The sequence below is a fragment of the Triturus cristatus genome, chromosome 2_1, assembly GCF_964204655.1.
Source record: "Triturus cristatus chromosome 2_1, aTriCri1.1, whole genome shotgun sequence".
Classification (NCBI taxonomy): domain Eukaryota; kingdom Metazoa; phylum Chordata; class Amphibia; order Caudata; family Salamandridae; genus Triturus; species Triturus cristatus.
In genome coordinates, this window is record NC_140581.1 from 526,417,985 (window position 1) to 526,445,422 (window position 27,438).

Here is a 27,438-nt window from a genome sequence, read left to right on the forward strand (position 1 = left end):
AGCACTATTATATCAGCTTACTACCCTGCCTGAATACTCAGAGAATCACCAAACATTGTGGCTTCAATATCTATCTTTGCGCTTTAAAAACTTTCTCTTTGATATTACAGCTTTCCACAGGGCTCACACCAACTGGATTTGGATTTTAGCTACTATTTCAACAATTTTAGGGGGCCTCTCTGTCAAAAGTGGCAAAGCGCACATGGCAGGCAGTAGTCTTCTTGTGACTGAATTAATTCTGATCACTGTGTTTACTTGAGAGCATTGGCCTTTCTTCATGATTTTGTAAATGAACATGTGCTCTCTTTGCACATCAGAGTGGAGCTCTGCTGAGATATAGGCCAATCAGCTTCATTGGTGTCAGTCAGGGTACTCCCAATACAGCCTCCGGGGAATTTATGGGCCGCAGGGGTTACATGTGTCAGATGACTTCCAAGAGGCCAGTGGTTGGACCTATCTCGAATGCTGTTATGATCAGTTGATTTCCAAGGGGCCCTTGGTAGGACCTATCTCGAATGCTGTTATGATCAGTTGATTTCCAAGGGGCCCTTGGTAGGACCTATCTCGAATGCTGTTATGATTGGCAGTGGTATTATTGTTTCGCGTAGTAGTGCCAATCGGACCTGCTCTATTCAACATAATGATTCAAGATTAGTTCAACCATGACATCACCTTCCTAGAAATTAGTCTCACAATCGTGGTATGAAGGTATGGTAAGTTTCATTATTATGATATCGCGATTACTGAATCACATAAGCATGACTCAAAACATGAATTATGAATCCTAGATACAGCTTGGGGGTCAACATATCTATACTTTATAGATCGGTTATAAATATGTTTATTTTACTGATTTTTTTTACATTGTCTTTCTGAATGGTTTTATTTTGCATTGTATGAAATAACTATGAGCTTACTTACTACTTTTGACAGAGACGGGGCGCGGCAGTGTCAATCGTTATGCCACTGCTTCCCCGAAGGTTGCTGCTGCCTGTAGGCCAGATTATGAACAATTTTGTGGTCTGTTAGGTGGGTGGCATGGCGGTCTTGCTGCAGTGCATCCTTCAAAGGCAGTGGTGCCTTTGATAGAGGCACCGCAATGGGAATACCACACAGGGTTCCTGCACGCATGTACTCAAAAGTCCATGCCGTGCAAGAACCTGATTGTATGCACAAAGGGGGCACATATTGTACCCCCTGCATGCATCCCCAGCCAGGCTGAGGGGGCCCTGTAGGGCCCTCCTTTGTTTGAGCAGCAACAGCCTTTTCATGGAGGTAAGGCTTCCATGAAACCACTGGCTGTCCTAAAACTTGTAATATGCATGACGATGCCGCAGGGGCACTATCTGCATATCACCCCCTGACCGCCACTCCACTGACAGGGAATGGCAGTTCCCTGGCAGAGCCAGCGGTCCAATCATGGTACGATTGCTCAAGTAGCAATAGGGACAGTGGTCGGACTGCCAGTGCGGCGGTGGATGGACTGGCACCGCCGCGCCACCACTATTTGTTAAATATGCCTTATTTGTTCATTTGTTTTCTAAGAAGCATTAAATCAAACAACGTCACATCAAGTAATTTATGCAGTCCATAAGACAACTGATTTAGACACAAACGTACCTTTAATGATCTAGTCATCTGATAACGTTCTGGGAAAGCCCAGGCGCAGTGTAAGTAAACAGATATACTTGTGCAAACCATTTTGTACTGCTGCAGTTATCATTTGTACAGGTAGGTAAGTAAATAAAATTATCAACCACAGAAAGGACCGTCTCTAGTTGTGTCTAAGAGATGCCCAATTTAGTGGGGGCAAATCACAAAAATTGACGGACTGGCATCACACACCACCAGGTGTCATGCTTCATCATCTGCCAGTCCTCGCCCTCTAAAAACCGCGTTTGATAGAGGGCGAGCATACACCTGAAGACAGGGATGCACTTCTAAACTAAGTGGGGGCCCAAACAAAAAAATGTACATCCTTTTTCACACATGCTCACCTTTCACCACCATAGCACCTAATGCCGGCTGCTCTGCAGACCCAGATTTCATCCCTATGCCGGCTGGCCTGCATACTTCGCCACCCAGTGTACATACAAATGTTCAAAAATCCATGTTGCTGTCTTATTCCCTGGGCCACTCACAAACCCAGCAAAAGGTAATTAGCTCTGATGTACCATCCCCAACCCCCACATCCCACCTAGAAACCCAAGCACTTCTGCACATAACGCTCGTAGCATCTCGACCTCCATCTGCCAATCTGTCAAATCCGTCCCCAAGACCAATCAAAATGCGCAGCTGCTGTCCCCACCCCAAACTGGAAGGAATGCATGCAAAAACCAGCCCAGTCCCTACCAAGCCTATACATAGCCATGCGCAAAACACTGCTAACAACTAGAAAGCAGTAACACTGCTGCCGTCTTCATGAATAAAAACCACTGGTTACCCCCGACTGGGCAAGTCCTCGAAACTGCATCTTTCCCACACAGGACAAACCTCAAGACTGCCCCTTCACACAGCTACAGCCACTTACCCCTGCCCATCTGCTCCATCTTGAACTGACACAGCCATATGCCCATCAGTCCCTGCTCCAAACACACCTCCTTATGCAGCACTCCCCGGCTTCAGCAGACCTCAAGAGCTTCGATACTCAAAACTGTCCCAAAAAGTCCAGACCATCCATAATCGAAACCCGCAACTTCAAAACGATCATAACAACAAAGGGGTAGAACAGCCAACAAATCCTGCAACAGTTCAAATGTAATTGCTTCCCGCACCGCCGCCCTCCTCGCACAACTCTCTCTGCCTCACCCCAAATGCAACACTCCCACTTTCAGTTTCCTGGGGATTCTGCATCAAATCTTTTGATGCTCGATCTGCAAGCTACCCCAACTCGCTCCATGCCAGCCGGTAGGTCCTCCTGGTAGAGTCAACCAGCAATCCCTCAACCAGACGTACAACTCTCACTCTCCACAGACCCAGATGTCGGCAGGCAACTGCATCATGAACTCCTCCGCTCATGGCGCCAACCAGTGAAGTGTTGCACTGCAAACAAGACAAGGAATCAGCTGTATCATTGCTGGCACTAGGAACATGTTTAGCCCTGAATACCACATTTAGTCCAAAGCATATCAGAATGAATATCCTCAGCAGCCACAACACTCGCAACACCCTCATATCCCTTGCTCTCTGACTTGCTCTCTGACTGTTCACCAGGTCAACCACTCACATGTTGGCCACATGGAACCATTCCGTCCTGTTCATCAATTTGCTGCCCCACACTGACAATGTCACCAACAATGGAAAAAACTCAAGAAAAGTAATGCTACTCCCTGACTCAACCAGTCCACCAGCCATTGCTCTGCACAGCATCTCCCATCCCAGAACAGACCAAAGCCCGAGCTCCTGCTGCATCAGAAAAAAATTGGACATGCCAAACTGCCACACACTGTTCTCCTCAAAAAAGCTCAAAGACAAACCATTGAAATCGTCCAAGAAGGTTCGCCATATGTAAAGGTCCTCCCTGGCTGCCAAAGAAATCCACATCCTGTGATGTGGCACCACCACCCCCAACATAGCCATGCTGAGACATCTGCAGAAAGTCCAATTCAATGCCCAGGAATGTCAAGACCTCACTAGGACGCTCTATCTTCTTTGGAGCCAAAGGCACCACAAAAGTCTGCGCCATAGACTCAAAGTGCTGAAGCGCCCTATGACAATTGCCGGAAGCTTCCTTGCCCACAAACAAGAAGTCATCCAAATAGTTAAGCACTTCCTGATGATCACTCCCTTTGGTGAAAATCCATTGCAAACAAGTGCTAAACATCTCAAACAATGCAAGGCAAGAACTTGTCCACATTGATGACACCCCCAAATTGCATGCAGAACAACAAAAAATGAGAAGGGTGTATGGGCAGTAACCAAAAAACAGATTGTATGTCCTTCTTCGCTAGTTCAGCACCCCACCCACACTTCTTCACCAGGCAGATGGCATCATCCACAGAGTTGTACAGCACCCTGGTATTGTCTTCAGCAATGAAAATCATTGACTGAAGCATCCTCCAGCCAAGATAAGTGGTGGATCATCCTGAATTCCCCCACCCATTTCCTTGGGACTAGACCCAGTGGAGAAATGATCAAATCCATCAGGGGCCACTTAAAGAAGGGGCCCGCCACTCTAACTTCAGCTACCGCTTTGCTTTTTCTAATTTCGCCTCTACCATCTGAGGGATTTCCCTGGCCAACTTCAAGTTGTCCACCCAACTACAACCCGTAGTACCCTGGTACCCGACCTGAAGACCCTCTGTGAAAGCCCATTCCAAATGCAATGAATGAATCAATCAATCAATCAACCAATCAGGGTTTTGTATAGCGTGGCTACTCACCAGTGAGGGTCTCAAGGTGCTGGGAGAGGGGGACTGCAGGTCTGACTGGGTAAAGGATCATTCAAAAAGCCAGGTCATGATGTCCTTCCTGAATTGGGTCAGCGACTCCGATTGCCCGCAGTGGAGGGGCAGGGTGTTCAAGGCCTTGGTGGTGAGGTAGGAGAACGACCTTTCTCCGGTTCTGGTCTTGTGGATCCTGGGGATTAGTGCAAGGGCGAGTTGGAGTATCAGAGTTGTCTGGCGGCTACGTGGTGGTTCAGGTATGCTGGGCCTTCATTGTGTAGAGCTTTGTAGGCGTGAGTGAGAAGTTTAAAAGTGATTCTCTTGTTGACTGGGAGCCAGTGGAGTTGTTGAGGTGTTGTGTGATGTAGCTGCGACGGGGAACTGCGACGAATGTCGAGTACCAGTCTGGCTTCTGCATTTTAGACGTTCTGTAGTACCTTGACCTGTATCTGGGTGATGCCCGCATAGAATGCGTTGCCATAGTCGAGTCTGTTGGTGATGAGTGTCTGGGTGACTATCTTTCTGCATTCTGTGGGGATCCATCTGAATGTCTTTTGAAGCAGGCGAAGCATGTAGAAGCAGGTTGAGGAAACTGAGTTGATTTGGCGGTTCATGGTGAGCGATGAGTGTAGAATGATGCTGAGGTTGCGTGTGTGGTCCTTCGGGGTGGAGGTCCCAGGGAGGCTGGCCACCAGGAGTCATCCCAAGATGAAGGGGTGGGTCCTAGGAGGAGTACTTCGGTCTTGTCCGAGTTGAGCTTAAGGCAGCTGACATTCATCCAGGTAGCAATGGCCTTCATTCCACTGTGGAAGTTGGTTCTGGCGGTTGTGGGTTCGTTGGTGAGGGAGAGGATCAGCCAGGTATCATTGGCATATGAGCCAATGTTGAGCCTTTGGCTTCTGTTGATGGCTATGCGGGGGCCATGTAGATGTTGAAGTGGGAGGGGCTCAGGGTCGAGCCCTGGAACACTCCACAGCTGAGCTCTGTGGGCTCTGAGAGGAACGGTGTTAGTTTGACTTGCTGGGTCAGCTGGTGAGGAAGGAGTGGATCTAGTCCAGATTCTTGTCGTGGATGCTAGCGTCGCGGAGTCTCATGATTAGGGTGCATGTGAGACGGTGTCAAAGGCAGCAGAGAGGTCTAGAACGACGAGGGCTGCAGTCTCTCACTGGTCGAGGAGAGAGCAAATGTCATCGATGGTGGCTAGGAGTGTGGTCTCGGTTCTGTGGTTGCTTCAGAAGCCAAATTGGGATGTGTCGATGAACTTGGAAAGTTGGGAGTTGATGGCCTTCTCGATGACCTTGGCTAGGAAGGGGAGGCGGGAGATTGGTCTGAAGTTCTTGAGGTCTTTCGAGTCCAGGGACGGCTTCTTCAGCAGGGGGTTGATCTCGGCGTGTTTCCAGTCGTCGGGTAAGGTGGCGGTTTCAATAAGCAGTTGATGGTATGGCAAAGCTGGGGGGTGACTGCTCATTAGAAGGTACAGACAAGGATTCGTCGGGGCTCCTGAGTGGATGCTCTTCATGGTCTAGAGCATGTCCTCTGTTGTGAGCAGGGTCTTGAAAAGCACAGTCTGTTGGAATGTGGCTTGCTTGTATGCGACTGTAGAGGGCATAGTGGCTGGGTCTATGATGTTGAAGCTGTCATAGATCTTTGTTGCAGAAGTCTTGAGGGGGGAACATCTGTGGGCCTAGCAAAATTCCTTGACTATCGCATGGAGTTCCTTGCTGTTGTGTGTGTTGGCATTGATTCTGTCTTGGAGGGCTGTTTTCTTTCTGAATTTTGGGGGAGGTAGTGTGCGTTAATGGCTGATTTGAAGGTTGCGTGAGTTTCTGGGGTTTTGTTGTTCCTCCATCTTTTCTCAAGTCATCTGCAGGAATGTCTGGACTCGTGGAGGGTGGGAGTGAATCAACTGTCCTTCTTGGAGTGTTGCTTGCCTGGTCTTTTCTTGAGGGGTGCGAGGGTGTCGGCTCAGTTGGAGATCCATTAGTGGAGGTTGCGTGTTGCGGTGTTGACATCCGTTGGCATTTGCGGAGTGGTTGTGATGAGGGAGATTAAAAGAAGTTATTCACTGGCCTTGATCCAACTGCGATGGGGGCGATGATGATGGTGTTGTATGGTGGGCGTGCCCAAGGCAAGATGCACGCATGCACGCAGAGATGGTCTGCACAGGAGAGTTCGATGGTGTGGGTGTAGCTGATGTTCCTGCTGGCGGAGAAGATGGGGTCAAGCATGTGTCAGGCTGTGTGGGTTGGTGAGTCTGATGTCGTCGAGGTTCTCTAGAAGGGAGGGGGTGTTCTGGTCACTGGGGTTGTCCATGTGGAAGTTGAGGTCTCCGAGTAGGATGTAGTTGGTGGATGCGAGAGGCTGCGGTGCTATCAGGTCTACGATGGTGTCGGTGAAGGAGGGTCAGGGGGGCCTGTAGACGAGGGTGCCACAGAGGGAGGTGTTGGGGTTGGTCTGGATCTGGATCTGGAATTGAAGGTGTTTCACTGTCATCGTTCAGTTGGAGTGTGCCATTGTGGATGATGGCGATGCCGCCTCCTGGGTGGTCGGGTGGTCCTGGTGGGTGATTTTGTAGCCATTGGGGATGGTGATGGCGATGTCTGGTCCGGAACAGGCGTTGAGGAGTTCCCAGATTTCTATGGTGTGTTTGTGGTGGGACCGCACGTTGAGGAGGATGCAGTTGAGTCGGACGGGCGAACTGTGGGTCGGCTGGTTGTCAAGAGGAGCTGGCTTGTTGGCATGGCTGAAGGTGCGTTGCAGTTTTGGCAGGCAAAGAGTCCAAGGATCTTCTTCAGTGGAGCGAAATGGCAGGTGTCCGGGGTTGAGGGTAAGGAGGGTGCTGGGGTCATAGCGGTTGAATGTCTGAGAAGCAGGATACCTGACACTGGGCGCCTTACAGGCATGGACGGGAGCAGACAGGGTTTCCTTTGGCACACCAGTGCTACAGCCACGCAGCAGCTGCCATTTAGTTGAGCTGCGGGGGATACTCTCACCAGCAACCTGTGCCCCCCCCGGTCTGCAGGACTAGAGCCAAATGTAGACTTTCTGGCCTCACACATTTGTGCCCAGTGCTCCTCCATCTCGTGGATGAGCAGGCGCAGTTCACGTATGCTTGCTTTAATATCCACCCCTTGCCATTTACTGGTTGGGGTGGCCCTGGGCTCCAGATGCCCCTGACCCTCCACAAGGCCATAGCAACATTGGTGAGACCCCCTATGACACCTTGTGGGTGGCCCAGCCTCAACAATCCTGAACTTTTTAACGGCTGGGCCCTGTGTCCCAGCCACCAGTGATTGAATACCCCTAGCAAGGGGGCTGGCAGACAGGTCAAAAGGCCTGTCAGTCCCTGGGAGCTCATCGCCTGAAAGTAAACATTGAGGCATCATGTGCATAGGTACGGCAGACCTGGCAGCATACCCCACCCTCCTCCACTGACATCCTTTCCTCAGCCAAGGAGGTTAGACATGCCTGGAGGCTGCCGCGCCTACCCCTGTGCTTATAGCCAGCCGCATCGCGCTTCGTGCTTCTACCACAGCCCGCCCCAGATTTTTTCCCAGTCTCCTGTCCGTAATGAAGGCAGCAACCGCTTCTGCAACCGCACTTGATGCGGACAGTGTTGGGCGCCATATGCCAACCCAAGCCTGGTCAAGCACACCAGGCCTGAGGAGGTTGGCCCTACCTGCTGCTGCCAATTTCTAGAGCACTGCCCGCATTGCTGCATTGTCCGATGCCAACATGGTCCACCTCTTTTGGACAACAAAAACGGCCAGATGTACAAGGTTTCCGCCTGTCCTGCCTAAACTTCTTCCCTCCTAGTGGTGCTAGGAGTCAGGAAGAGGCCGGACACCCCTTCCTGACACCTGTATAGACCCTAATTACCCTCTCCTTCCCCCTAACTAACCTATCCCACCATGTTCTGTGCCTGTCATCACGAAGCACCCCGGCGGAAGACTAGTCTGCCACTGTCACTTCCCTGGGGGACCGACATTGTAATTGCACACTCCGGCATTGAAAGCTCCTTGTGCCCATGTATGGTTGTCATTATTTAATTGTGTAGCACACAGGGGGCAATTGTGACCCCTGGCGAGTGTGTAACTTTCATTGGCTCCTCTTGTCCCACAGATGTTGATATCTGAACCTGAACCCTAAAGCACATGATCTTACCTTCAGGCTACAGGAGGGAAATGGATTAGTATTCAATGTTGAGCTGGACTCCTCGATCAGTCCAATCGTGCAGCCAGGGTATCAGATCAACCTAAAATATGCACACAATCTCCACTGAAAAGTGAGCCTTGTTTGATGATTTTCCTATTCGTATTGATTGTGAAATGGCCCTGATTTTACTAGTTACTTGTATTTAGTGAGTCAATTACGCATCTGGCTCTTGCATACAAATTAAATGCTTCACTAACACCGCACAAGCAATCTCTTAACATCGAAAAAAAGGCTTGTTTATTCTCCGATAAAATACAGAAACATGTCAAATTTGCACACAAAAAATGTAGTCTACTGTGAACCGAAATATGTAGCAACATGTACACTACTGTCCTTAAATAGTGCTGACATCACAGTGTTACACACCATGTAATGTGCTTAGTTCATTCATGATTTCAGAGTACAGGAAAATGCAATAAACGGTATTAGAGTGCCGTGATGTATTTGCTGATGCAAGAGATAACGTGTTGGGAAGTAAGTCTCTGCCCTTAGAGGTTCCAGAAAGCTTCCTGTCAGTCATCAAGTGATGGAATGTCTGGGGTGAAAGGTGATACCAGGACATGCTTGTGGCTCAATGGCGCTGTGTGCTCAGACGTGGATTCCTCTGCGGAAGGCCCCTGAGTGGAGAAGGGAACCGTGCCGGCCATCGGTGTCCTGGGATACTGTAACCTGTGATGTGTGGGAACTCCAAGAGAGTGGCGCTTTCTTTGCACAGGCTATAATAAACCTGTTTGCAGAAGAAGACAGAGGAGATACCAAGGAGGCAGCCATGCCTGATGAGCTGAAAGAAAGCATGTTTGTACATAAACATGGCGTGGAAAGTGCAAGGGGAATGGGAGAAATCTAATTTGTTTAAATTTGACTAGGCGACCATATGTTTTCCGCGAGACTGTGCAATATAACACTGTGAATATAAAAGTAGAATGTTATGTTTAAAAAAATCAATATTTTCGGTACTATATATCACTTAATATATAGAGACATTGATTCCTTCGATTTCTTTGTTAATTTACCATACTTGAAAAAATAATTTAAACAGTAACTATTATATTTACAATTGGAAAAAACAGGAATTTCAGTATTTCAGGCAGGACATCCACAAAGGACAAGAGAAGTATGAAAATAAAATCCTGCCGAAGTGCAATTTGCAGGAAGTGCAATGAATGCCCATGACAGTAGGTGGCAGTAGAGCAGGGCGACAAGCAGCGGAAAAACAAAGTCAGAGGGCAAGATGTACTAAGCTTTTTTTGTGGTCGAATCCGACCATTTGCAACTGCAAAGAGCATTTTAGTATATATGAATGCATAACATAACAATTCAGTATTTTGAAGGGGAATGTTTACAACGTCCTTTCCAAATACTGAATCGGAATGGTATGTATTAATGTTTTTATACCAAATTCCGGTATCAAAGCACTAATACTTTTCCAACTACAAACATGAAGTGGTAACCAATTAGCAAATGGGAAGGAATTCCGTTGAAGACCCCTTCTCCTTTGTGAATGTTAAAAAAAAAGGTTTGTATAAGAGGAGGCAGCGGTACGTAGGCCCACTGCATCTTCTTAAACAAAGAAGCAAAACACACAAACAAAGAGACTTTCCTTTTTAAACACAGTTCAATTTCCTTTAAGTGAAACGGTCTGGATTTAATAAAAGAAAAGATTGCTTTATTAAAAAGTAAACCCAGACATAGGGGACAGCTGATCCCAGCAGGCCACCATCCCTGTTATGACTGAAATCTATTGTGACTTACCTCATCAATATATATGAGGTAGGTCGTATTGTGACCCACTACAAATCAGTAATTTGCGAACCGACCTAGTAGTACATAGATTGGTTAACACGTACCACATTGATTGCAAAAATACTGGTTGCGGCTAGTACTTTCTGACCAGTTGTACTTACATTTGGCTCTAGATTCTCAGTGTACAGTTGCATTCGACAAGCTGCAGAGCAGTCCTGTGCCTGTTTTTTATGCCTGGACAGTACCCTAGTTAGAAGTAAAAACTGCAAAAGGACAGCCTGAACTTGTTTTCCCAGGTCTTGTTCGTACTGTCCTCTGTCTTGGCATTGCATCCTAGTTACTGGTGTAAAGCAGCATTGCACAAAATTAACTTGTGATCATGTGTTTCAATTTCTAGACAGAAAGAAGTGCTATGTGCCCTGCATAACTATGGGACCTCCTTTGGTCCCAAAAATATAATTGAAGAAACAGCAGCTGTGTCATTGCCCTTCTGTTCATTTAAAAAATGTATTTTTCGCTTGCAGGAACATGAGCAACTGATGCCCATGTGCTCTTAATTAAAGTTTTTTCAATACAAAGGGCACATTTAGGCTGCCCCACCACAACTTTACATCTCAATTGTGCTGTTGAGAGGAGAGCTTGGTACTGCAAAGGGTAAAAAAATGCGTGGTATGGGTTGAATACAGGTATCTGCTATTCCGCAGTGTGGTGTCGCAGAATGAGAGGCGGACACTGGGAGGACAGGTTGCAACACTTTTATTCGTAATTGCGGTTCAAGCGTGTGCCTGAAGCATATTGCAGTCTTTTCCCTCCTCTGGGGCAGGAACCCCTCCCCCACTCCTCCTTCCCCACCAGCTTCATGTTTGTTCCTGGAAGGAGGAGTGGTGTCCTCAGATCCTGTCACCGATCCCACTTCTCCCCCAAGTTAATTACATAGTCAGTACTTGGCATTACTAATAGATCGCCTCAATAAGTCTCTTTGGACAATGTATCTGATACCTGAACTTGAGGTATTTACAGCTGGGCTCATGGGCAGACTTTCTTCCATTCCCATTTGTTCCCAGACGGTGGACTCAGAAATGCTCTCGATTGAGCCCTGGTCGATGGTCTTGGTGGCAGCCGTGACTGCTAAAAGTGTGATACTTTATGTGTGATTGTTTTCTGTGGCCTTTCAGTGATGGTTGTAGTTCTTTTTCTCTCAGTTATTTGCTGGGGCTCCATGTCAAAAGGAGGATCTGCTTTCCATTGTTGTCTTTGTTTAACGACCATCAACTCTCCTTCCCCAATGGGGTCATTCCATGCTTTCATCTTTTCTTTCCTTTCAGCATCTGTGGCTCGAAGTTTGTGCATGTCTACTTGAGTTTCTTTGGTCCAATGAGTCACCTTGGCGTGGATTGTCAGACTGAACATGAGCATTGCAGGGTTGACACCCCTTGTGGAGTGTGTAGTTGTTTGGTCGGCTCATAGACTTGACACGAAGTCTGGTCAGTCGCTACTCTTTATGCTCGTACCTTTCCTACAGTTCTTTTGAGTGTACCCATGACGTGTTCCACCACTTTGTTTGCTTGGAGGTACAATGGTGTGATGTGCCGATGCTCCACCGCAAGGTGAGATAGGAAGTCTCTGAACTCCCTCCCATTGAATGGTGGGCATTTTACGACTTAAGGATTTTTGGGATCCCCCATGTTGCACACATGTCATCGAGTACCTTATCATGCCCTGTGGATAAGACGCTCCTGACAAGAGGAAAACGTGAATATTCATCTCTAAGAACCTGCAAGTGTTTGCCACTCATAATAGGTCCAAAGAAGTTAATGGCTACCAATTCTGACACATTGTTCAGGAGGTCTAACATCATCAGCAGGTGTTGGTTCGTTGTTGGTGAGAGGCAGGTGCAAATATGGCAGGCCTTTAGTTTGGTTTCTACTTGTTCATCCAGCGGTGGGAACCATACATTTTCTCGTAGTGCGTGCTTGGTAGCTACAGTGTCACACTGAACTTCATGGGTGAGCACAATGGCCTTCCATCAACTATAGGCGAGGAACACTAGGCATGACCCTTCTAAAATGATTCCTTCCTTGGTTACTATTAGTTCCTCTTGAATGTTGTAGTATTTGTTGAGGTCCTCAGTGTCTCCCCTCTGTTTTGCTTGACCGACGATGCTTCTGTTGCAGTAAGATGTTTGACCCTGGTGAGTTCTGCATTGTCGTGAGTGGCAGAGGCGGCCTGGGTGAGAAAGTTAGATGGCGGAGTGCTTAAATGGAAAATGATGTTGAGATTCTCATCCACTATTGATGGCATTGCCTCGGTCACCTGTAGCAGGCTTCTGGAGAAGTAATTGGCCAGGTTGTGCTCCTTGCCCGGTTTATGAACAATGTCAAAGTCATATTGTTGCAGGTGTATCTCCCTTCGATGCATGGGAACATCTTTCCTTGGGAGTTTTCAAAAATGGTGAGTAATGCTTGATGATCCGTGACAATAGTAAAATGCTTCTTGTAGAGGAAGATGTGAAAACGTTCACACACCCAGACGACTTTGAGAATTTCTTTATTTGGTTGTAAGTAGGCTTTTTCCAAGTCAAAGAGGCTCCTTCTGCATGGGTGACAATGTGTCTCTGGGCTCCTGCACGGCCACTGTGTTATGACAGTATGGTGCCTTGCCCCATGGGGCTGACATCCACCATGAGTTTCATGCATAACGATGGGTCACAATAGGCCATTAATGTGGTTGTTTCAATTGCAGTTTTAATGTCCTGAAGCTGCGTTTGCACTCTGGAGACCAGAGGAAACCCACTTGCAGCTTGGTGAGGTCACACAGCGGAGCACGGAGGCTGGCATTGTCTCGTATGTATTGGGCACAGTAACTGGCCATGCCCAGGAAGGATTGCAGCATGCTGGCATCCTTCAGAGGTTCAGTCATTGAGAGGGCCTTTACCTTATCGAGGTCAGGAGTCATGCCTTCGACCGAGAAGATGTGTCCGAAGAATTAAAGGTGAACTCGCACTTGTTGGCAATTAATATGAATTCAGCCTCTGAGAGGAGATGACACACATAATAGAATGCTTTGTCGTGTGCCTGTTTTGGAGTGCTGAAGATTAAAATGCCCATGATGCTTGTTTCCATTCCAGGGAGGACCTGCCTTGGCAGTTCAGTCTGGACTGTTCCCATGAGGCACAGGGTCCTCGCTGATGTGGAGCTGGACTCGAATGTCTTTCAGTTTGCCCAGGCCTTAATATATCCTTAAAATATCCATGGGAATTGTTGTGCTTGATCAGGTGAAGAGTGAATATGGTAATTGATGGAGAAAAGTCCCATTTCTGCAGCGGTCACGAAACTGAGAAGGCGGATGCCAAATGCTTTTCCTTTTAACACATGGATGGTGGTGTCTATTGATTTCTTTTTATGTTGTATCGTGGCAAGGGGTTTGGATGCATCCCAGGTGTGTACTTGTATGTTCGATAGGGTGAGAGTAGATGGCTGCTAGATGTCTCAAAGGCATTCTAATGGCATGATGTAGACTGGTGTGCCACTGTCAATATGGAAGGGTGCAGGGTGTCTGTTGACCTTCAGATGAGCCATCGGGCATCTTTTGTCTGCACCATCCAACTTGATATACAAGGCTGCTTCCTATCTGTCATATATGGTGGCCATTTCTAGTGGGGCTGCAGTTTCCAGGCACAGAATGTTGGGGCCATATGGGTGGCCTTCAAGAATGTGGATGTACATGTTTGTTTCTTTCCTTGGTAGCGGAGGAGAGATCTGATTTTCCTAATGTAGATCAGTGGGTTGCTTCCCACCCATGTATGGATTTTTGTTTACTTTTATATTCTGAAATCCCCACTGTCCTTTCTGAAGTTGAAGATCTGGTCTCCTAGGTTCACCTGCATTGGCACTATGTGGGGCTCTGGATCGTCTGTGGACATAATGAAGAGGAAGTCATCAACTTCACTCTCGCTCGACACTGTACTTGGCCATCAGACTTCTCTTTCTTGTTTTGTGAGCAACAGACAGCCTTGAAATGATTGTCTTTTCTACACACTATGCATGTTTGGACAAGGGCAGGGCACTTTCCATCATGTGGAAATGCAAGTTTGCATCAATAGCAGTACTTTGATCCCAGGGTTGGTGTGGGCTTTTGTTTTACGGGGTGTCTTCAGGTGGCTTTGGATGGCTAGTGGCATTTTGTCTCATGTGGAACCAGCTTCCATGGAAGCTGCTTGCTGTTCCACCCTCTCTTCAGCTCTGACAGCCATTAGCATCTGTCTAGGCTGTGGGTTTCCTTTAGCCTCCATCTCTGAAAGGAGTCTGACAGGCAGCCATTGATGATCCGGAGGCGATTGGCTTCTTCATCATTGAAGTCATTAAAACAACAGTGTTTGATGAGGGATTCTAGCATTTTACAAATTTGTCCATGGTTTCTCCCATCTTTTGTCGAGCCTTGTGAAAGAGCTTCCCCTCATAGTCGACATTTGGTGTCAGGTCAAATGTCTTGGTGAGGGTTTTCTGGACTTTGGGATTTGACACAGGGTTTCTTTGATTTCCTTGCCTGCTAAATTCTTCAGGTACTCAATAATCTTGGTATCATCATTCTCCCCTGGGCATCCATGAAGTCAAACTGTTCGAACCATGCGGACCATTGGGCCCCAATGTGTTGCTTTTTGGTTGTGTCAAATGGGGGAGGCAATTTCAGAAAGGCTGCAGCATCATACTTGGTACCACTCCCGTGTGCCCTGGCAGAATGGGGGTGGTTTCTGGCTAGATTCTCAGGCTGGCCATGAGGGCCCCTAGTGGCAATGGTGCGAAGCAGGTGCAGATGATGTAGGTGCCTGGGAAGGAAGCTTCTAGTGACCGATGCAGGAGTTGTTTTGAAGGTTGTGTGCTCCTCCCCGTGTGGGCACTTAATTTTGACTTGGGGCGGTAAGGATGCACAGTTAGGAGGCCAAGGGTGGGGCCCAAAACCTGGCAGCATTGCATGTTTGCTAGAGCAGCAACAGAGGAACTCCACAGGCTGCAGAGACAGGAGGCATGGGCAGACGGGAAGCAGAGCGTGAGGACCCAACTCCCGCTGTTGGTGCATGCTTATTGGCTTGACTAGAGGGGCCACTCTGATACTGACACCATAGTATCAGGCAGTGTAGGCAATGGAGGGAAATCTGGCGAGGCACAGGTGGGTCACGTTTCAGCCTCATCACCAGCTGCTGTGTCCCAGAATAAGAGGCAGACACCGGGAGGACAAGTTACAGCACCTTTATTCGTTATTGCGGTTCAATCGTGTGACTGAAGCATACTGCAGTTCCCTTCTCTCTTCCAGCTCAGGAACCCCTCCCAAACTCCTCCTTCTCAGATGAGCTTCCTGTTCTAGTCAGAAAGGAGGAGTGGTTTCCTCAGATTCCTGTCGCCGATCACAAATGCAGTTTGAAGTAAAGGTTATGTTGCTCTGTGAGGGTTGAATGGACAGCACCAACATAGGTCATAATGAAACCCTGCTGTTTAACTGTACCATTGTAACAATTCCATGACCCTCTTCTTGCAGCAGAAACTTCAATCCAGAATCGGGTACACAAACAGGTGATCTTCACGATCAAAGAAGAAGAGGTGCAAAATGGCTGTTCTGTCACATACCAAAAGAGATGCAATTTCACAATGTGCCATGGGTAGCAGAAGAGACATCATGCACATTTTGACATACAACAGTATCACAGGAAGTGACCTGATGTGACCAAAGACATCAGAAGCAGTGATATCATGGGACATTTTACCAGTAATACCATCACAGCAGTTTGTCACATGACTCATAACTTTAATGAAATGTCACAGCAGTTGAAAAGCTAAAATAAGTTCACGATTACTAAAATAACACATTTAATAAAGCAGCTCTGCTTGCAAGATCAAGCCGATATTAACTAGGGTTTTGCCTTGAGGCAGCCAAGATATGACAAAGGGAGTAGGCAGCACATGCCATGCTGCACTGATTCTCTATATAGGTACATTCTTAATTGCCTAAGCACAGTCATCATAGTGTCAGTCATTGTCTAAAATGTCCAGGCTGTATGTATGTATGCATAGTTATTGTATAGCATGAACAGATTTGAAAGGCAGTGTAGCACTATAAATGGTCAAAAGGCAAAGATAAGTTCAACAAGTGGTTTGAGGGACAGCTGGGTTCTGACTGTGTCCCCATGCGTATTATGAAGAAGTTCTTTGTTGTGCTGTGTCTTTAGCTCTTTGAAGCAGGGTCGGGGTGATCCTGATGGATATGGGATGTTGTTCCAGATCCTGGGTGCTTAGCTATAGTGGGCCTGATGTTTTATTTTAAATTTGTGCCCTTCTGTGTTTCAAGTCTAATGGTGTCCTAGAAGCAGGAGTGCCAAGAGTCATCAGAGATGGTGAACCTGTTGGCCAAATAGGCAGAGGCAATGGTTGCAATAGCTCTGTAGATGATGCAGCTCCTTTTGAAGAGAGTGCAGCTGACAATGGTAGCCAGTGGAGTTCCAACAGGGCAGGAGTGATCTCATCATATTTCGTCATTTCGCTGGTGAAGCATGCTGCAGGGCTTATGTGGGGTATGGGAGACTGTGGAGCAGATGTGAGCAACATTTCCGGAGTCCATTCCAGGAAAGAACAATTTCTCTTTCATTAACAAAGAGGTGTAGTACTGGGACACCTTGATTTCCTTCGTGATATGGACCATGATTTGAGGTCGATACCCATGGTGAATCTGAGTGACTTAACATGATGTGACAGTTTGGGTTTGAATCCAGGTTCATTAAGTTAGGTCTAGCTCGAACTTGTGACTGTTTTCTACAATTAGCAAATGCTGGTTTTTTGGAGGTGCGCTTCATATAGATATTGGATATTCCGGTCTGAATGAAGACTGGGGCTGAAGAGACTTTCAAGTACAGCTGTATGTCTTCTGCACATTAGTGAATATTGATGCCCAGGAATGTGCCCAGTCATAAACTCTTAGGCCTTTTAGGAAAGTAGAGTATCTAGTGACCCCTACCCTTACCCTTACCATAACACCAAAACCACTCTACTACAGCACCGTGATGCTCTACTTGCTGCCACAACCGGCATCTGCACCCTCCTTGACCAAGGACACACCTCCGCCCTGACCCTACTCGACCTCTCGGCAGCATTCAACACCGTCACCCACCCCACACTTACCGCCAGACTTCAAAACGCCGGCATGCAAGGAACTGCCCTCGACTGGATCTGCTTGTTCCTCACCGGCAGAACCCAACGAACCAGACTACCTCCCTTTGTCTCTGCAAACATGGAAATCAACTGCGGAGTACCACAAGGATCATCGCTCAGCCCCACGCACTTCAACATCTACATGGCCCCCCTCGCCGCCATCGTCAGTCAGCACAGACTCAGCATAGTATCCTATCCAGACAACACCCAGCTCATCCTCTCCCTCACCAAGGACCCCATCACCACCAGGCTCAACTTCCAGGAAGGAATGAAGGACGTCGCATCCTGGATGACCAGCAGCTGCCTGAAGCTCAACTCGGAGAAGACAGAGGTCCTCGTCCTCGGACCCTCCCCCTCTCCATGGGACAACACCTGGTGGCCCGCTGCCCTCGGCAACCCTCCCACCCCCACTGACCACGCCCAGAACCTTGGCATCGTATTCTACTCCTCTCTCCCCATGACCTGACAGGTCAACGCCGTCATCTCCAGCTGTTTCAACTCCCGCCACATCCTCCGAAAGACCTTCAAATTGATCCCCCCGAATCAAGAAAGACCGTCACCCACGGACTCATAACCAGCAGACTCGACCACGGAAACGCTCTCTACGTGGGGTACACAAATCTCTGCTGCGCAAGTTCCAGACCATACAGAACACCGCAGCCAGACTCGAACTCAGCATACCCCGACACGAACACATCACCCAACACATGCGGAACCTCCACTGGCTCCCCGTTGAGAAGAGAGTTACTTTCAAGATACTCACTCACGCCTACAAATGCTTCCACAACACCAGACCCCAATACCTCAACAAAAGAATCTCCTTCCACCTACCCAAGAGAAACTTCCGGTCCGCCAACCTCGCCGAAACACCAGAGCTAGAACCGGTGGAAGAACCTTCTCCTACAATGTGGCCAAGACCTGGAATGAGCTCCAAATCGACATCAGACATGCCCCCTCCCTGAACATCTTCAGGAAGACACTCAAGACCTGGCTCTTCGACTGAACGGAACTGCTTACCCCCGAGCACATTGAGACCCTCACAGGTGAGTAGTGCGCTTACAATTCCCTTGATTGATTGACCCTTATCATATGCTTAGATGTTGCCTTGAATACCCATTAAGTCAGCACAGCTACTGAATCTACAGATCCACAGTAGCAGAAGTCTTTCATATTTTAAACCAAAAGGCACATACTATAGACAGCAAAGCTATCCTTCACATTACACAAATATTTCAAGCTCAGGCATCAGATAGCTGACTATTCCTCAAAGTAATGAAATCGTATTGGTTCATGCCTCAGATAACAAAGCTGTCCTTCAGGTTAAAAATAGTTTTTCAAACACTGTTTCATTAGAGTCTTATCCAAGGCAGAATTTCAAGATATGCACATGGGATCAATTTGCATACTATAAATCCTTTACAGCATTTTAGTTGTCCTGAAAGTGTGACATGGATATGGCATTCATGTATCATTGTTGAACACCCCAGAGATAAGCTGATGTAAAAGGATGAGCTTCACATACTTGGCTCTTAACTTAGTTACAAACATCTTCTTAACTTAATAATCAATGATGCAGGAGGTGATATGGCACCAGGGCCCTGAAAACATAGCAGCCCAATGCATTTTGAATATTGTTGTATGTCACTATCCCAAACAACAGATGAGGGGGTTCATTTTCCTAGCTTGCAGTAGGGATCAGGACACCCTTGCTACGCTAAAGCTTGCAATCTGTAGCGTTAAGTCAGCATTTGTCATTATGAAACCAACTGTGACAGATCAACATGAAAATTAATACTGAGAATTTAACTATAGACTAATGAGGTTCACGCGTTGGTATTCCAAAAACATGGCTGTCATGCGATAAACAAAACTACAAATTTCAGAATACAAAGAAAAAGACATGGCCTGCATTGTTTACTTGCATATAGAACTGGAAAATGTAAAAGCTCTGTGTAAAATTTTCCAAATTTGAGTCTGCATAACATAGTTGCTGCATAGTATTGGTCAATCTTGTCACAAATCACTGAACATCCTGTTTCAGAAATGACTCACCAAATACCAAGTCACTATACATTTAGGCACATATTTATAAAATGTTGACACTGCGCAGCAAGTCACACCATGGTGCAAGGGTGCCTGCGTTGAAAGCAGGATTGTTTTTCTGCAGGAAGGGGCACCTTCCTGCAGAAAAACAATGACCTGAGGAAGTAACGAGGATAAATGAAGATATTTCTTCACATTAAGCCTCACCTGGGAAGGTATAGCATTTCTGCGCATTCCCAGGTCTACCAGTAATGATAAATATGGGAAATGTGTCAAAATCCATTGGTTTTGTGTGGGGAAAACCCATGCACTACCCATGAAACACCTCCCTGTAAAACAATGCAGGGATTTGTGCTCCATTGTGTTCCTCTGGATTTATCAAGCATCTCAGGGCACGCAAGGGGGCCTTGTGTGGCTTGATAAATCGCATCCTTCGGGTTGCATTGCTTTTGCACCATGTTGAATCCCTTGATAAATAACGCACCTTATTTATTCTGCAATTTTATACAGTGAAAACAAGTCAACAAGTCCCAAAAGGGTGTCTGATTGCTTTACATGAGAACAGTTACTACTACATACTGCAGTTTAGACGTGAAGATTATATTACAAAATCAAAATACACAATTACATTACAGATAAGCAAATGTCTTGCATAAGGACATATTACTATAACACATTATATTGTATGCCATGTAGATAAACGATACCAAAATAACAGTTATATACAAAGAAGGAAAAGTGTCAGATATTATTACTTTCAGCATGCTGCCAATATGAAATGAAATGAAAATAGTTGCTTATAAAGCGCACGGCTACTCCACAGAGTGTCCCGGCGCTGAAAAACCACCCAAAAACAGGAAACCAGAGCTCAAAGGCCAGGCCAAGCCAAGAGAATTACTGCTGGAAAAGTCAGGATTTTAGCTGTCTCCTAAAAGTGAGCAGATCATGGACCTGCTTAAGATGGAGAGGCAGTTCCATGAGTGGGCGGCCAGCACTTGAAATGAGCTACCGCCCACCAGGGAGTGGCCAATCTTGGGGATAAGCATCAGAGACTTCCCTGAGGACCTTAAGGCTCGTTTGGGTGCATAATGTTGGACCCTACTCCTGAGATACATGGCGCCTGTGCCATGGAAAGCCTGAAAAGCCAGGACCAGTGCCAGGGCCGGACTGGGAACCAAAACCGGCCCTGGCAAAGTGTTCGGCCGTGTTATGCTGCAAAAACGGCCCTGTAACAAAAACAGCCCCCAGGGGCCCAAAACTGGCCCCAACCCCTGCGGCGCACCGGGGGATTGCCCGGTGCCCGCTACGGCCAGTCCGGCCCTGACCAGTGCTTTAAACTGGATCCTCTTCCATACCAGAAGCCAGTGCAAGGCCTTCAGATGGATTGTCATGCGTGCTCTGGGACCCACCATGAGAATGGCTCTGGCTGCCGCATTCTGAGCCACCTGCAGACGATTCAGTAAGTGCTCAGGTAGGCCCAGGTACAAGATGTTAACGTAATCCAGCCTAGTTATAATTGAGGCGGGGACTACAGTCTTCCGATACTCGACCGGCAGCAGGGGAAGGACATTTTTTAACATTTCTAGCCTGTCAAAACACGTGCCGGCAACGGTCTGGATTTGGGCTTTCATTGTTAGAGTAGCATCTAGCTTAACCCCTATGTTAATACATGATTAGTTAAAGATGGTTGTAGAGGGTTGAAAGTGCAATTTCTGTAGTCAAGTTATGAAGGAAATCTCGGTGTCACAATTGTTTAGCGAATACGTTTGACATTTTTGACCTTTGAGCATCAGTTTCAACGTGGGAATATTCAATGGTATTCTTCTCTGTGTAATGCAGTTAGTAAACTGTCATTTCTTATCACTTGGAAACGTTCCCTGTTGGCATTAAGTGCTGTGCAGTGGTTATGTATTGATCTCACAGAGTGTAACCAAATCTAACTCTGAAAGTGAGCTGTGGGGAGAAGGCTCCCTCTGGCCGGCGCTGTTCAATCATTCATCAATGCATTACAAATGAGCAGAAATATCTCAGTCGTGGTGATTCCGGCAACACCCGCATTGATTACTTAGAAGTGTTCATCGTAACACATTAAGGAAACAACAAATATTGAAGCTCAGCATAGGTAGGCTTGAGCAGCTTAAGCAATTAAACGCCCGGGAAAGAGTTTGGAGCATCAATGGAAATAAGGGCGTGAATTAATAGGAAGATGGGCCCACTGCCGGGTCAATGATTATGGTCACCAATAATAAGATCTGAAGGTTAAAAACTATGAAAGTAAAGGATCATTATCGATAATGGCTGTCAGTCACGAATGATGGCTGTTGCTGATTATTCTTGCTGCCAGCTGAAAATTGTTGCTGGTTATCACTGACCACCACTGAAAACTGAGAGTGACGACCGCTTGGGACGCTTAATGCTTATGTTATGTTTATTCGCATTACTGTACGCTAGTTTCTGTTATTGTAGGTTATGTGTGATCGTCTTGATTGTGAAACACATTGTGTAAGGGCTGAATTGAGCAGTTAGAATTTTAGGATTTCTGCTATGGAACAGGAACTTAAAAGTTTTCCACAATTTCCCCCCCAAAAAAGCAGTGAATGTCAAGCATTTTTAAGATCCCTACATTTTCAGGAACAAACAAGTAACAGCAGATGTGAATTAGCGGGTGTTTCCCGCAAGCCCGGACACAGGCAAATCGGTTTGTGATGGAAAGTTGGCCTTTCAACCAGTAGCGGCTGCAAGTGAACGGTGGTGGTAGGGCGGGGGAGTGGGGGAGTGGAGGGGGGAATAAAAGATAAAATAAAAAGACATACCTGGATGCTGCCGGCCGCCGCCTCTCCTCCAATGTTGTCTCGATCTGCAATAGGAAGCTCACAGCCTCCCAGAATCCCTTGGCCAATCACAAACCTGTAATGCAGTGTTGTGATTGGTCTGAGCGCCGTGGTCTTTTGCTTTCTTGCCCTAAGTGCGCCGGGTATGCCCAGACGTGGCCTCACTGTGTCACTGGATTCAAGCTAGCCTGGCTGATATGTAGGGTAATACCCCGAAACCAGACACAGGACACTTGTTTACGGGCCAAGGAGGACCCAGCTTGGCAGTTCGTGCTGGACTGTTCCCACGAGGAACAGGGTCAAAACTGATTTGCATATGACGTGGTCAAAACTGGGGTGGTATGGTGAGCAAAAGAACAATAGATTTAACTGAGATCCGTTGACTGGGGGTGAATGTTTGATGTGCTCTGCATTCCATCCACCAATTGTGTGTCTTTTGCTCTCTTGCTCTAAGTTTGCCGGGTATGCCCAGACATGTGTCCAGGGCTCACTGTGGCACTGGATACAAGCAAGCCTGGTTGATGAGGGGTATAACCCTGAAACTGGTCCCAGGATGCTTGTTTTCGATCCAGGGAGGACCCAGCTTGGCAGTTCGGGCTGGACTGTTCCCATGAGGAACAGGGTCAAGACTGATTTGTATATGGCTGGGTCTAAACTGGGGTGGTATGGTGAGCATAAGAACAATGGATTGAACCCAGATCTGTTGACTGGGGTTGAATTGTGTGTCTTTTGCTGTCTTACCCTAAGTGCGCTGGGTATGCCCAGACGTGGGTCCCAGGCTCACTAAGCCACTGGTTTCAAGCCAACCTGGCTGATGAGGGGTAATACCCAGGAACTGGTCCCAAGATGCTTGTTTCTAGTCCAGGGAGGACCCGGCTTGGCAGTTCGGACTGGACTGTTCCAATGAGTAACAGGGTCAAGACTGATTTGCATATGGCTGGGTCTAAACTGGGGTGGTATGGTGAGCAAACGAATGATGGATTTAACTCAGATCTGTTGACAGAGGGTGAATGTTTGATTTCCTCTGCATTCTGTCCATCAATTGTGTGTCTCTACACGTTCCTTACCAGGCTGTGTAATGCAGCCCGGTGGGGAAGATGCAAAGTGCGCAGGATTGTTTGGCTGGCCCAAGAGAGCCAGCCAAACAGTCTTGCGCACTTTTGAGTGTGCCTAACACGCCTCCCCCTGGCCCCTGCTGTGGCCAGCCCAGCCCCATCTGCCTGACCCGCACTCAAGCAGGAAGGAAAACTAAAATGATAATAACATTAGTTATTATCATTTTAGTTTTACTTTTGACATTTCTCCCAGATCAGTGAGGTGACGCTCCGCCCCTTAGCAGAAGAGCCGCCACTGCTTTCAACCCATCTTCACTCTATGGGTGGTTTGTAGTTGAACAATCATTGCTTAGGTCAAAGTAGGAGGTAAGGGGTGAGTTAAGTTACAGTAAAACACAGTTATCACAGTTGCAGTATGTTGGGTTCTACTTGGAGAACCTTGGGTTACCTTGGGAACAGAATGTAGGGAGTGTCGGATGGGATTTTGGGTTTTCTTGGAGTCGGATGTGCCGACTCGTCCTGCCATCTCCATCTTAATAAAGGACTTCAACTTACCAACCAGCGTCCTTTCAGTGGTGACGAGTTGACTGGGACAGGACGAGTCCTCCACGCGGTGTTCCAGCCTCCAGACACCTTGTCGTTGCTTTCTTCACATCTGCTGTCTTCTTGGAGGCCGTTGCTGAGTGTGAGCGTCTCTACCACAAGGCATCTATCCCGTTGGGTATACGGCCCCTTGCGGTCGGCCTTTGGAGACTTGTTTTCCAGCCATGAGTACTTTTTCTTCAATTTTAAAGAGCAGGCATTGGGATGTCTCGAACCAGCTTCTGAGCGTGCCTTCTTCTCCGATCCCTTCTTTGCTGACATCACCCGTCAGCGTAAGTTACGCTACGTCAGTATTTTCGTCTCCCCTTCAAGCCTTCCGGTATCCATGGCAACCGGAGGTCTTGTATGCTGAGTATTCCACTGTCTGGTGCGGTGTCAGCTTTATTCTCTCTGATAAGCACAGCTCAGCTATATATGACTCCTACTTGTTCACTGATAGGCACAGCTTCCTTACTTGTATGCATATATCTAGGTTGAATATTGCGTACAGTGCTGTCCTTATTCGCTGATAAACACAGCTGGATTTCATTGTCATTATTTAATATACATTTTGTGCATTGGAAGTTGTCTGCGCTGATGCACAGAGCTGTTCCCAGTATTCACATATATTTGATATTGCGTACAGTGTTGTCCTTATTCGCTGATATGCACAGCTGGATTTTATTGTCATTAATTATTCTCCATGTTGTGCATTGGAAGTTGTCTGCGCTAATGCACACAGCTGTTTCCTGTATTCATTTGAGTTGTATACAGTAATTTTATTTGCTGATACGCACAGCTGAATTCATTGTCATTACTTTTACTTCTACATGTTGTGCATTGGAAGTTGTCTGCGCTGATGCACACAGCTTATTACAACATACAGCACGTAACTTTAGTCCTTGTTTTTCCATCATAATTTTTCAGTACTTGTTTGCTGATGCGCACAGTTTCCTTATTAATATATTTATTGAATATTGGTACAGTGCTGTCCTTTGCATAATTCAAAACTCACTAGTTCCTCCACCTGCTTTTCTCCTAGTCCCACTAACTCTGAGTCTGACTGAGAGCAGTGGACGGAAGCTGTTGAGGCATATTTGGATGCGCTACATGGTGACTCCTTTACTCATAAAAAGAAGTTTGCCATTGTTCGTCATTGTTTAGGTGCAGATTCCTTCTGATCCTATTTTGGCTAGAGAAGGTGAAGGAGAGGGAGACAGTGTTATTGATGAGCATGCTACAGCCTTAAGAGTACTAGATTTGAGATTCAAAGCAAGGAAGAACGTTATCATGGAAAGATATACACTTTATAGAAGAGTTCAAATTTCTGGTGAATCAGCTGTCAGTTATGTTGGAGCTTTAAGAATTCTAGCTGTTTCGTGCGTGTATGGGAAATTTAAGGATGAAATGATCCGTGATCAGTTAGTTGAGAAAACTATCAACAAGAAAGTTCAAGAAGCCCTGTTATCTAAACCTAATCTTACGTTGGAGAAGGCTGTAGAAATTGCTTCTAGGAATGAGAGCACCACATCCTTCATGAGTCAATTGACTGTGTCAGACGGAAAATCTCACTCTTCTGATGTTTTAGCAGTTAAATCCAAGTATATCAAATCTAAAATTAAGAAAACTTCCGGAAATACTTCTGAGACTGGTAAAACCTTGGACAAGTCAGTCAAAAGGCCTCCTGTCAGACAATTGGAGTGTTATCGTTGTGGGAGTCCTTCTCGTTTAGGGAATGCTATTGTGTGTCCTGCCAAGGACCACACATGTGTGCGTAAGGGTCATTTTGCCAAAGATTGTAGGTTTTTCCAATAGGGTTCAACATAAGAAAAAGGTTTTTGGAGTAAGTCCCGGTAATGGTGCTGAGGGGGATCAACTTTCCAGTCACGATGATGAGGTACTTTTGATCAAGGATTTTGTTGCAGATAATTCTGTCTGTCGCATTGGTTTGAATGATTTTGTTAGACTATTTTGCACAGTCAGTGTCAATGGTGCTGATGTGAAGGTATTGGTGGACTCTTGTTCACCTTATACCTTGTTGAGTGAGAACGTTTGGCACAACCAGTTTAATGGTACTCATTTGACTGATTCCAAACTGCGTCCTGTAGGTTACGTGGCAAAATCATTGATGTATTGGGTGAATTCTCCGCCACTTTGAAGTTTCAAACTAATAGCTCTGATGGGGTTGTGTATACAGCCAAGGACGATTCCTGTTTGTTAGGTTGGCACGATCAGAATAATTTAGGTATATTACTTGACCCTAACAATTCAGCTCAGGTTGTGTTAAGGTGACAGCTATTCACCCATTATGCCTGTTATACACACAAACAAGTGGGAGATGCAGTTTCCTGAAGTTTTCCACAAAGGTCTAGGTACCCTGAAGGGTTATACCCATAAGATCAGGTTGATTGATGAATCTTATCCAGTGGCACACAAAGTTAGAAAAGTCCTGTTAGCCTTGCGGGCTGAGTTGAAAGCTGAACTACAGAAGCTTTATGACCTTGGTGTTATTGAACCTGTTGAATGTTCTAATTGGGTTGCCCCCATTGTTTTAGCACGCAAGGCTAATGGGTCTGTCCATATGTGTGTGGATTTACGCAATTTTAACAAGCAAATTTGGACCGATCGCCACCCCTTGCCAAACATAAATGAAATGCTGTCCACCTTGGAAGGTGGTAGCATTTCCAGTTTATTTGATATGACCTCAGCGTACCATCACATCAACCTTCATCCTGATTGTAAACACTTAACATCCTTTATTTTTCATGAGGGTTTATTTCAATTCAAGCGCATGCCTTTTGGGTTGGCTTCGGCATCCGCCGTATTCCAACGGGTGGTAGAAAGGATGTTTATGAATGTCAAGGGGGTTGTTGCATTTAAAGACAATGTTTTAATATTCAGCAATGATCAAGATCAGAATGATATCAGAATGCATAATGTTTTGTCCATTTTGAAGGCAAGAGGTGTAACTCTCAGTACGGAGAAGTGTAAATTTTGTGTTCCCAACATTGAGTATTTAGGTTACAAATTATCCACCAAAGGTGTTTAACCTAAGCTTAACCTTGTTAGGGCTTTTGATGACTTTAATACTCCCAAATACAAGAATCAACTAAGGTTCTTCCTGGGTTTAGTTGAATATTATTCAAGATTCATTCCTAAATGTACAGAAAACTCTTATCATATGAGGAATCTTAAAAAAAAATGAGTGGTGTAATCTGTGTGATCAAGATATTTCTCTTATCAAAAAAGAGGTTGTTCAAGCTATTCCCTTGAAACCTTTCAACACCTGTGATGAAACCATTATCATGACTGATGCCAGCCGATGGGTTTAGGTGCCAGTCTTATGCAACACAGAGAGGGCAAGGATGAGGTTGTAGCTTTTGCTTCA